Raw genomic sequence first — 12,221 nt, 5'->3', positions numbered from 1 at the left:
TTTGTATTTATAAACGTTCTCTTTTTTTTTCAGGAGATGTAAAAAAATACTCTTGAAGCAAGAAAGAGTTATCTGGTGAGAAAGAGAATATTAAAAGGGGAAGTCAGATATGTCGTATTAGCATGTATTGGTATATCCACTAATGTTAACCCATTGAGAATCATGTAAGGAATGAAGGCAAGTGCTGACAACTCTCACACAAACGCACTTAAAATTCACATAAGATCAAGAAACTACATGATGGAAGGAAAAACTGGAGGAATCTATGTTTATGATCATAACATCGTCCCCATCTGCAGCAGGTTTTAGGCAACCAACTACTTCAAAATAGTGTTATGGTCCCTGACAGGTTAGTCCTAACTAAACAGAAGACAATGAGCAATAAAGTTAAGTCTTTCTACTTGCTTTTTTCAATGTTAATTGAACAGTTTGAATGCTATCAAATTTGATGCAAATTGCTTGTTAGTGAACATGCACTTTCTCCCATGGCAGAGAATCAGATTCTATGAAGGGAAAGTTTTAAAACCCAGTGCTTTTAAACAATCCTACTCAAATGTAAGAGAATGAAACTATTATAAATATATACATACAACTGTTTCCATTTTCTGATGATATGTCTAGAGAGGAGTGCATTTTTTTTTTTTTTTTTTGTGGTACGCGGGCCTCTCACTGTTGTGGCCTCTCCCGTGGCGGAGCACAGGCTCCGGACGTGCAGGCTCAGCAGCCATGGATCACGGGCCCAGCCGCTCCACTGCACGTGGGATCTTCCCGGACCGGGGCACGAACCCGTGTCCCCTGCATCGGCAGGTGGACTCTCAACCACTGCGCCACAAGGGAAGCCCCGGAGTGAAATTTTTTTAAATTAATTTTTATTGGAGTATAGTTGATTTACAATGTTGTATTAGTTTCTGCTGAACAGCAAAGTGAATCAGCTATACATCTATCCACTCATTTTTAACATTCTATTCCCATATACATCATTACAGAGTACCGAGTAGAGTTCCCTGTGCTATACAGTAGGTCCTTATTGGTTATCTATTTTATATATAGTAGCATGTATATGTCAATCCCAATCTCCCAATTTATCCCTTCCCCTCTCTTTCCCCCCTTTGTAACCGCAAGTTTGTTTTCTACATCTGTGACTCTATTTCTGTCTTGTAAATAGGTTCCTTTGTACCATTTTTTTTAGATTTCACATATAAGTGATATCATATGATATTTGTCTTTCTCTGACTTACTTCGCTCAGTATGACAATCTCTAGGTCCATCATGTTGCTGCGGATGGCATTATTTTTTCTTTTTTATGGCTGAGTAATATCCCATTGTATATATGTACCACATCTTTATGGATAAAGGAGTGAAATTTTTAACACCCAAAATACATGATGGATTAGTGAAGGTTGTCAGTTTTATGAACTCTATCATGAATTTTACTAATAATACTGTGGATTTCAGCATATTTCTTATTTTTCTATGTTGGGTTCATGCAGATAAAAACAAAAAAAATGTACCTTACACTGGCCAATGTGTAGTTAACATCTATACAGATGATGTGAAAGTAATATCTGAGAACACAGAGGTAATGATTCTCTTAAAGCTCAGCACAATGTGTTCCAGCAGTCTAAAGACTCTTTAACAGAACTGTAGAGTCAAACATTAGGTGTTAACTTCTTACAAATGTGCAAGCATCTTTCTAAATATTGTTGGATCAAACCATATAAATAATGAATTACATTAAGATACAGCCTTAAAGCTGCAGTTTTTCAGAGTTATTGGTAATTATATTGGCAGTATATTACAGAATAGCCTTTTCTTTACAGGAGACTTACACGATGAACTGAAGGCAAGGAGCTAGTACAAATATTTCAAAGATTCTAAGGGAGAAAAAAAATTGTGCTTGTCAGTGAAGGAATTCCATTTATTAAGTAGCTAACAAAAATACAACAGCTTTTCAGAAATCCAGTATTTTCATGCTTATAATTGCAAATGAGGTGTCAGAAAGGGAAATGAAACTTCAAATTTCTACTGAATGGAAAACAAAGTAGATTTTTATAGCCTTGAAAAATGACAGAGGTGTGCTAAGACATGTGAGATTTTCAAAAAATGAAATCACTGAGAAATCTTATATTGTTATCAGATATATTTGAAAAATATTTCCTGCCAAAGACATTTCAACCAGCTAGATAGGAGTGAGCTTACCTACCCTCCCCAAATAAAACACTTACCAAGTAACCTAAGCGAGCGGCTATGAGATAATGTTAGTGATTCAGTCTTGAAATAAAAATATCCTATTGCTTCTCTTTCAGTCTTCTCTGATGGTTAATGCAAGAATAAGCTTAACCACTGAAAACCTGTTATCTTTTGTAAAAAACCTCTCTAAGTGAATTAGCATTTTTGTCCCATAAAACCAAAACAAATCACTGGAATAATTGGATTCTGACACTAATTATTATCCATAACTCCTGATTTCAAAATTATGTTTAATGACACATAATTCTGAAATATTTCAGTTGCCTTTACAATAAATAATAAGCATGCATTAAATAAATATATGTGTATATATAAATATATATAAGTGAATACATACTGAAACTAAGAAAATTGTACTAAATATTGCTTTTTCTCTTGTTATATATTTGAGTTCTTCATATCATTTTGTTGAAAAGAAATACTGCTAGAAATGAAGCAGAGCTGATTGATTCAACTCCATTTTACAGAAAAGCGATTGCAACCAAGGAAGCAATGAGCACCATACTTCAGAGCATGGTCTCTAGGTTCTGACAGATTTGGGCTTTAATCCTGACTCCATCACTTATTTTCTGTGTGCCACTGGCTATATTTCTTAGTTTCTCACCAAGTTTTAGTTTCATCATTTGTTTGATGAAGGTAATAATAGTATTGACCCTAAGGGTTCTTATTATGGTTAAATTCAATGCAGTGAATTCTCTTAAAAAAGAAAAAAAAAAGAAAACAAAATGAAACATGCCCTGCATGGGAAAGTGACCCAGTATCACCCAGAAGTCAATAGTTAAGCCTGGACAAGTTAGTTTTCCTAGTTATAGAGTTCTCTCCATCATACTAGTCTGCAGTGAACCCAGTGGGAAAGTTCCTTCGGATGAAGACGCATATGGCTTCTTCCTCTGCAAGGAGGGGAAAGAGACAGGAGTCCAGAAATTCTGATCTGGAAGGTGGACAATGGCCAGAAATATTTCTTAAGTGGTGGTTAGTTTTTCTGTTGAAAATGTGGGTTTTGAGTGGCATCGGAAAAGGTGGAAAAACTCTTTGTAGCAGAGAGTATGAGATTAATAAAATTTATTGAGCTGCAGTTTTGACTAAGTTCGGAGACTTTGGAAGAATATGAAGCTTTGAATTCCAGTAGAATTGCTGCAAACTCAAGGTTTGCTACATAGCAAATGTGTGGTTTTGGCAAGTCTTTAATATCGCCATACCTTTCTGCTGAGGTTACTGTGGTAATTACATTAGATAACATTAGGTGAAATTCCAGGCCTGTTGCTGAGGCCCGCAGCACAGAAGACAGACATGTGGCCCAGATCCTCCTAGACCGTGGGCTCCTTGAGACCAGGAAGAGTGTCAGACTCAATGTTTGCTGAGTGTTGAACAAACCCTGAACTCTCGTTTCTAATACTCCTTGATCTGAATATTTGACCTTTGTTCTGCTAGTGGTAGCCCAATTTATTAAGACTTCTTCCTTCATCTTTCAGGCTATGTTACTACCCTCAGCCTCTGGTCCCTGGAAATAAAATGGGAATGATAACCATTTTGTACAGGTATTATGTGATTTAGCAGTAATTCATGTAAAAGCTTCAGCACAGTCCCAGCACACAGACACAAATTCAAGTTCTAGTATTTATTATCTTCTAAGTGTCCTCCCCTGTGAAATGGGATAATAATGCAGTTTTCCTGAAGTCTAAATGAAATTTTTAGATGTGAAAAGACTTTTCAAATTATAAGGTGCTAAATGAATGTTGATTAACATCTTCAGTAGAGAAGAGATAATTTAGGTATCTTCGATTAAAGACAAAACAAACATTAAGTGCCAGAACTCGAAGTTTTCCCACTAAGTTCTCAAACTGAAGGATATTCTTCCTATTAATGTGTTGGTTAAATGTGGCCCCTCCACCTGCATTCTTGAAATCATTCCCTCTACCCTTTCCAGGAAATTTGTTCTATCAGTCAATGAATCGCCGCCTCTATGAGATCCAACTGCAGCTAGTAGCTCGCACACTTAACAAATCAGTGCTTGAAAAAAAATTGGCTAGAGGACTCCACTTTCCAAGGATGCTATAGAGGAAATGCCTGTGTTGGGTGGAAGACAGGACTAAAGCGATAGGAATGTTGAATTGGAAAGGGTTTATATTCCAGTTCTTACCACAGCAAGTGGATATTTATCTGCTTCTGCTCAAGGATTTCTAGCCATTTGATTTTCAGGGCACCTTCATTTTTAGAAAGCTCTTTAGATTGCATTAAATTCTACCTCTCCTTAGGCCACATTCTCTCCTCTGGAGCCATCAAAACCAGCCTCTTCCATCTTCAATGTGAGGCTGTCAAATATTTAGAGAAAGAGATCAAGCTTTTCATCATTTGAGCATGTTATTTGTCAGCACACAAGGGAGCTTGAGGGAAGGGTGGTCAGTGGGTTTGAGAAGCATCTCAGACAGGGTTGGGCAAACCCTCTTTAACCACAGTCTATATCTTGATTGGCCACATCAGATCCAAAGAAGCCACAAGATGTCACTAAACTACCCAAATCTGCCCATTCTCTTGAAATTCTCTTGATCTTAGTCATATTTTTGGACCCCTCTCATTTTCTATAGCATATTAAGTAGCACTTTGGTAAAAGACATGCTTTATGTGGGAAAAAACCTCTTACATATTGCATAGCTACAGGCATTACGATTCCATCTTATTTTTTCCCCTCTCAGGCTCAAGTGTCTTTTTGTCAACCTTTTGGTATTCAGCTCCAATCCCTTCTCCTTCCTCATTTTCTCACTGTATAATTTCTTCCTTCCTTTCTAATAAGCCATTTGAGAGGTTCCCAAACCATTTTAGCTTTTCCTCAAATAGGGTGACAAAATGGCATGGAATATACACATAGTCAGGATGGCCTCAGGCAGGAAGAAAATTATAAGGGGACAGTAGAACCTCTCAACTTCCATGCCTCTTGATGATGGGAAGGCTATGGTTAGATTCTGCAGTGAACCACAATTCTGTTGTCTAACTCCAGGTACTTCTAACTAGCTGCTACTTATAAGTAGACTATGGTTTCTTTTTTTTTTTTTTTTGCGGTATGCGGGCCTCTCACTGTTGTGGCCTCTCCCGCTGCGGAGCACAGGCTCCGGACGCGCAGGCCCAGCGGCCATGGCTCACGGGCCCAGCCGCTCCGCGGCATATGGGATCCTCCCAGACCGGGGCACGAACCCGTATCCCCTGCATCGGCAGGCGGACTCTCAACCACTGCGCCACCAGGGAGGCCCTATGGTTTCTTGTTACATTTAAGCCAGTGCATCTATTCTTATTTTTTCATCTCACTGTTAGTTGCTTAGTCACTCATTCAATGAATAAAATATCAGTCATTTCCATAAGTCTCTGCGGACCTGTTTTCAGATATTCAGCAAGACATTGGCCTAGTCTGCCAGGATTTCTCATTAGTATTTGTAAACTGGTAGCAATAACACGCATCATGTGAATGAGCTGTTATTAAATATTTTATATATGTCATGAAGATACTTATGACACTTCCATGATGTATGCAGAAGAGAGATATTATTAATAATTATCATTCTAAAGATGTAGGAACCAAGGTTCTGGAAGATTGTTTGCCTGGATAGATTGTATGTGGTGGGGTTAAGACCCCAATGCGGGTCTTCAGACTCACAGTCTCACTTTATTTACCTCACACTGTATTACTTGTGCTACTCCTTCCCAAAAAGAACAACAAAAAAAAAACGCACCATGGAAAATATTATTACGTACAAAACGTTTCTCCTAAATTCTTCACCCTTGGCTTAAAAAAAGTAACACCATGAAATCTCCCTAGAATACTTTAGTCTGAAGTTCTGTCTCTTCTTCTAAAACCAATGTATTGTACACTTCCTCTTTGACTTTAACTCATGTTCATTCATCCATTGTGCTTTGAGTGTCTTTCTTGTACCAAAGTGCCAAGCATTGGGAATTCAAAGTTGAGTAAGAGATGGTCCTTGCTTTTGAAGAGTTCACTGTGCAGTACAGGGCATAGGGAACTCTTTTAAATGGTACAAAAATAATGATGCTTATAACAATAAGGGCTAACATTTATTGAGTACTTACTATGTGCCAGACACTTATAAGCACTTTACACATATGGTTAAAAAATGCACAGTGTAATATGATTTATATTTTCTTATGAATACATATTACTTGCCCAGCTGGTATGCAAACTCTTTGAGAACAAGAGCCTTCCTTCTCAGTGTTTTGCTTACATTATATATGTCCTCAGTTAAACCAAAATGAACCAGTTTATGGTAGCAACCTGGGAATTATAAACTAAACTGGAATACAATGAAAACTTTCCTACCTGTTTTAATGACAGCTGTTGCCAAGCGACACAGATATTATTAGAAATCATTTTGACTAGGTTGAAAGGGGACCACAAAAGGACAAGGTTTAATAGCACATGAACTGGATGATAGCTGTAAATACATTAAAAAGTTTGAAAATTGTTAGGATATGAAACACAATGTTTCACAGATCAAAAGTATATCTGGAGAATTAACCTTACAAGGGAAGGAGTAACACATGAAAACAAGGGACTGGGGTCTACAAGTCCTAGCTAGCTTATAAAGCAGTAAAGAATACAAATTTCAGTGGTTTAAGCAACAGTTCTCAACCAGGAGCAATTTTCTCCATAGGGGACATCTAATGATGTCTGGCCACAGTTTTGGTTGTCACAACTTGGGGAGGGGTGCTACTGATAGCTGGTAAGTAGAGATCAGGGATACCGCTCAATACCCTTTAGTGCACCTGAGAGCTCTCCTCTCCACCCCCAAGAAAGAATTACTCAGCCACAATGTCACTAGCACCGAGCCAGAGAAACTCCAGATTAAAATAAAAAAGGATCATTGCTCACTCCTACAACATGTCCACCATGGAGGAACTTAGAACTCTGCTCTGGGATCATCATCATCTTCAGTCCAGGATTCAGGCTAACAGAATAACATGGCTGAGAGAAGAGAGAGCTTTGGTGTTTCTCACAGTGGCAATTAGATCATCCAGCTCTGAAATGCCATGCATCACTACCGCTCAAACTCATTGGCCAGAACCAATCACATGGTCCCACCCAAGCCATAGGAGCCAGGAAGTGCAATTCTGAAACTAATCACACAGTCCCACCCAAGCCAAAGGAGCCAGGAAGTGCAATTCTACTGTTTGCCCCAAACAGGGGAGAACTCGTATATATGATGAATAGCACAAATGTATAGTTTGAGGGATGGAGGGCAGGAAGTAAGAATAGTATTGGGCAGAATTATCACTGTTCTGATCAGTTTAAAGTTCTGAAGTCAATGCAGTTTCCACTTTCAGAAAATCTTTACAGAGAAGGAAGTAGTATATTCACAACAAGTGTAATTTAGAGATTCTTCAGCTGGAAATGGTTAGAAATAATGCCTACCTCTTAATGTTATGTGAAAGCATAACCTCTCAATATGTGAAAGCAATTGACATGGTGCTTAATTTCTAAGAAATACTCTTTAAATAATTTCCTCCCTTCTTTCCTTTGCAGAGTGGATAGAAGGGCAATAATGTAGCTGAAGAATAAATTTATCAAAAATGGGCTACTTCTTTTGCATTAGGGAAGAGAAGAAAACACTGTGTTATGTATGATAGCTCAGGCCTTTGCTCCTTCTTGCCAGGATTGCATCAATTAGGTTATGGATTCCATAACTCCACTCTCAGTCCTTTCCTCTTCTCCCTCCCTCCTTGACTTCAAAACTCCAAGTCAGTCTTTATTGTTTCCTTAATGAAAACCCTTCAGTGGCTTCTTATGACCCTCACTAGAAAACTCTAATTCCTTAGCACGGCATTCTTCCCTTTATGACTGTGTCTGCCCAACTCTCCATCCTCATCTTTCTCCCTGTTGCCCAACGATTTATATTTTCTCAAACACAATGCTGTTATCCATGTTTCATGCCTTCTTGCAAACTGACTTCTTCTATACATTGGCTTGGCAAACCGTACTTTGCCCACAAGAAGATCTCAACCATCACTGTCCTCAGGAACATATTCTCTGAGTCTTCCCACCCCCATACTCATTTCTATGATAGCATTTATTAAGTTACATTATTTGACTGTCTAACTGCCTGTCTCCCCCATTCTATGTAAACTGCTTTTACCAGGGGCTGCATTTCATGTCTATAGTCAAAGAATCTAGCCTAGGACCTGACATTGAATGGGAACTCAACAGTGGTTTTTGAATGAATCATTAAGATATAAATTTCATTTTGCTATGTCTTCATAATGACCATTTTAGCATATGCATATTATCCAGCCAAGATGATATCAAACTTTTCAAAACACTAAAACAAGGTAATATTTTCCTTTAATAAATTAGGGAAAAATTTGTATAAAGAAGAAAAATGTCAATCCTCAGATATTTCCTGCAGCATTATATAAAAGCAAGATTATCACCTTCTTTTCTCAGCAGTAGCTCTTCGGAAGGGACTGAATAAGGTATCGATGACTGAATAAAGTTAGATAAATAAGTAAGAAAGGGGTTTCACCTTTTCTGTTCCTAGGAGTTTCCAACTCTTGCACCACACATTCTAGTTTTATTATCTGTCCTAGAATGGTCCGACTTGGACTTGAATCTCAAGTTTGCCTGGATCATTACCTCTGAAGACTCTTTTAGGAAACAAGGGATTCTAAGCAGAGCAGACAGGAAGACATCACAATTCTTAAAAAGCCAAGAACAGAGGCAAGTGGAGGATAATCTGAAGGATAAGAGCAGGAAAGATGGTGAAAGGCAGGGAGGGATGGTAGCAAGGAGGTGGATACAGAAATGTATGGGGATTAGGACACACTGAAGAAATGGAAAAGAAGGCCAGTGAGACTGAAGCTCATAGGATAAGGGGGAGGGTGGTGGACCAGGCTGGAGATACTGCTGGGGCCAGACAGGGCAAATCTTGTGAGTATGTTAGGTGTACAAAACAACAAAGGTGAATACTTGCTTCACGCTGCTTTGCAGTTAATTTTCTGGTCCTTCCAGAGGACCTTCTCCCCTGATACTGGAGGGTACATGGATGGAAAATGTGAAGCACTGGCTTATCACATATCTTGCAAAGTCAATTGTACTGGTCTTAATTTGCAGATGAGGAAACTGAGGCACAGAGAAGTGAACAAGGTAGTTTACGTTGTAATCAACAGACAGGATTTCAACTTTTGTCTATTGGACCCCATCCTGTGGTGAGACTTTAGAAGTCAACTTTGTCTCCTCCATGATTTACCTGTGACCAGTCAGGGCTATGTATACTCATTCTGTGGGCAATAGTTTCCATTTTTATTGCTTTTTAAAATTGACCTGAACATGATTTCCTTTAGGCCCAGCCTCTTTGTGGAATCTCTAATCTGGGATCAAAGCAGGTTTACATGGTTGTCTTAAAATGATCTCCTTCTGTCACCCCATCAGTCACAGGTACATTCAGCACTCAAATGCAGTCAGCTTTCCTTTGGCTCATCTGAGATGTGAATCACTTGTCCACACCAGTTACATCTTGCTTAGTAAATTCACTGCTCTACCCTCAACAGGTTATTCTCATCCTACCTCACTTCTCTGGAATTTATAGGAAACTCAGAATTTGTCAGAGTTGAAATTGACTCACTGCAACTTCTCACTCGAAGAGATTTCATTCAAATAAATCCTTGATGCATTCAAGATCTTAATGAATCAGCACACTCACAAATATCACTCTAATATAATTTCTCCCAGAAAAAGAAATAATGAAATACTGAAACAGTTAAGTTGTGCTTTGATGATTTACTTAATGAGTAGTATTTGCCTGGGGTAGAGTACTGCCTAAAGTGGAATCAGAAATATCTTTTTCTCGATGCTGTACAGTGCGTATGGGGGACTCGTTTATGTCATGGAACCCGAGCACTGCCAAATGTGACGTTCCATTCCTTAATGAATCCAAGGGTTCAGCTTTCTGGCAAGGGATTATCACTTTCTTAGTCTTCTTATTTTCTATTCCCTTTCAGCACCAGCTCTTGCAATTGATGTTCTTCTCTTGTTTAGTTTTTTCACAAAGAAATACAATTTATCACATTATGAGAACTGCTAAATTCTCGTCAAGGAGTGTGAAACCACAAAACTGATTAAGACACAAAAGCTGGACAGTTGGCTAGGTTTGGAGACAGAGTGGCGTGGTCGAAACGCGAGCTTTGAAAACCCATGTGATTTAACGTGCTGTTGCAGCAAAATGATAAATCACACCATATCCTGGCCCTGCGAGGTCCCTTGTGAATAGAGGAATTCATGGATACCAAATTCATAAATGCTAATGGTCTCCTCTGTTCCCGTAAGTTTTCACCTAACTTGTGTTTTGCTTTTTATGGAATAATATCCAAAGTCCTAAGTCCTTTGTGTATACTCAGTCTGTTCTGGGTCTCTCTTTGAGCTTCTGCCTTTGACTGTGAACTTGCCACATGACTTTAGCCGATTCATCATTGACACTGACCTTCTTTAGCACCCCAAAAGTCCCCATAGCCATTTCTGACTTTTCTGCGCATCTGTTTCTACCAAACAGATTTTATCTGACAAAGGATATAAAGAAAAACCTAGATCGTCTAAGGATCTAGGTTTTATTACTCTGGGTGAAACAAATGCTCACTAAAAAGAAACATTTTGAATTTTTTCAAGTGAGTCACAAATTCAATGAACTAGTATATATTCATGAAAATTATGAATAAATAGTGATATAGGGAAATGATTGTGATGTAGTACTAAGTGACAAAACAAGATACAAAATGACAAGTCTGGTGAAATTTCAATGGTGTAAAAAAAGTATACTAAAAATACTAAATTTCAATATACCAACAAATAGTAATCATATCTGGGTATGTGAATAATTTAAATTTTCCATTTATAGTACCTCAGATCTTCAATTCTTTTTAAAGTCCCTAAAAAAGACTATTCAACAGCTCAGTAGTACCTATGAAGTACCTTAGTCTTAGAAGAATTGTAGACCAGCTTTTTAAAACACTGCTCAAATTCCTCCACAGTTTCAGAGGCTAAAAATCAGGGCCAGCAACTTGAGGAATTTAATAAAGAACAAGAAACAAATCCCAACTTCAATTCCCCTGCAAATATGACAGGATTTTTAAATGTGCCTGGAAAACTGCATCTGGGGTTTTGCCAATCCCATAACGTTTGGGACGTTTGCTGAACCCAAAACACAGCCGGGCCCACCCATCCATAATTAAAGCCCTCCCCCCAGATGAATTCATTGCTTTGTGGCACCATCTGTCTCATTCCCTTATTTACATAATAGGGAACCCTGCTCCGACTGCAGCAAATGAGAAGCGACAAAAGAATGGCGAGTGAAGATGAAATGTATACATGTATACATCAGATTATGTATAATATGGTCAAATCCTTCCAATTTAAAATTTTTTTAAAAATTCCAAAACCCATCACAATTTTCACTTGGGCCTTTTTCCAGCTCCCGGAACCTCCTTCCTCCTTCTGCTGTATCTGCAGCTCTCACTAATATGGCTTGTTTCACTCAAGGAGTTCATTTGTCACGTTTTATTTTATTAAATACTTTATTTTCTTCTTGTGGACCCATTAGAATGCCAGTTCAAGAAAATGACATAAATCAGTAGTGTTTGGTAGTCACTAAGGAGGCAGAGGAGAAATAAGTAGTTTCGTATTAACTTGAAATTTAAAAAGAAAACAAAAATTGTCCCCCATGTAAAGCTTCCTTGAATCCTCATTTTCCTCTTGCCTGTCTCCTGGGAAGTTCCTGTCCTAATAATGGGAGCATGAGGACTGGATCTGTTCAAAGACAGACAAAGGGCTGATTTTTGAATATGCAGTAGTCACTCTAATCCCATGTTTTGTGTCCCTTCCTACAGGCTGGGGCAGGGACACCCTTCCAGTGCCCAAGGCAGCCACAGGATTCCTATCTGGGCTCTGCCACTAACTCTCAGCAAATCCACATCTGAGAACT

General features: G+C 38.5%; 1 long non-coding RNA gene across 1 annotated transcript in view; it reads right to left on the bottom strand.

Moving 5' to 3' along the window:
* Window positions 1-12,221, bottom strand: part of LOC132492655 (uncharacterized) — a 111,345-nt gene that overhangs the window by 87,013 nt on the left and 12,111 nt on the right. The gene's annotated exons all lie outside the window — the stretch shown is intronic.

Source organism: Mesoplodon densirostris, chromosome 6 (genome assembly GCF_025265405.1).
Source record: "Mesoplodon densirostris isolate mMesDen1 chromosome 6, mMesDen1 primary haplotype, whole genome shotgun sequence".
Classification (NCBI taxonomy): Eukaryota; Metazoa; Chordata; class Mammalia; order Artiodactyla; family Ziphiidae; genus Mesoplodon; species Mesoplodon densirostris.
The sequence above is the reverse complement of the archived record's forward strand: the minus strand, read 5'-3'. Positions and strand labels throughout refer to the sequence as shown.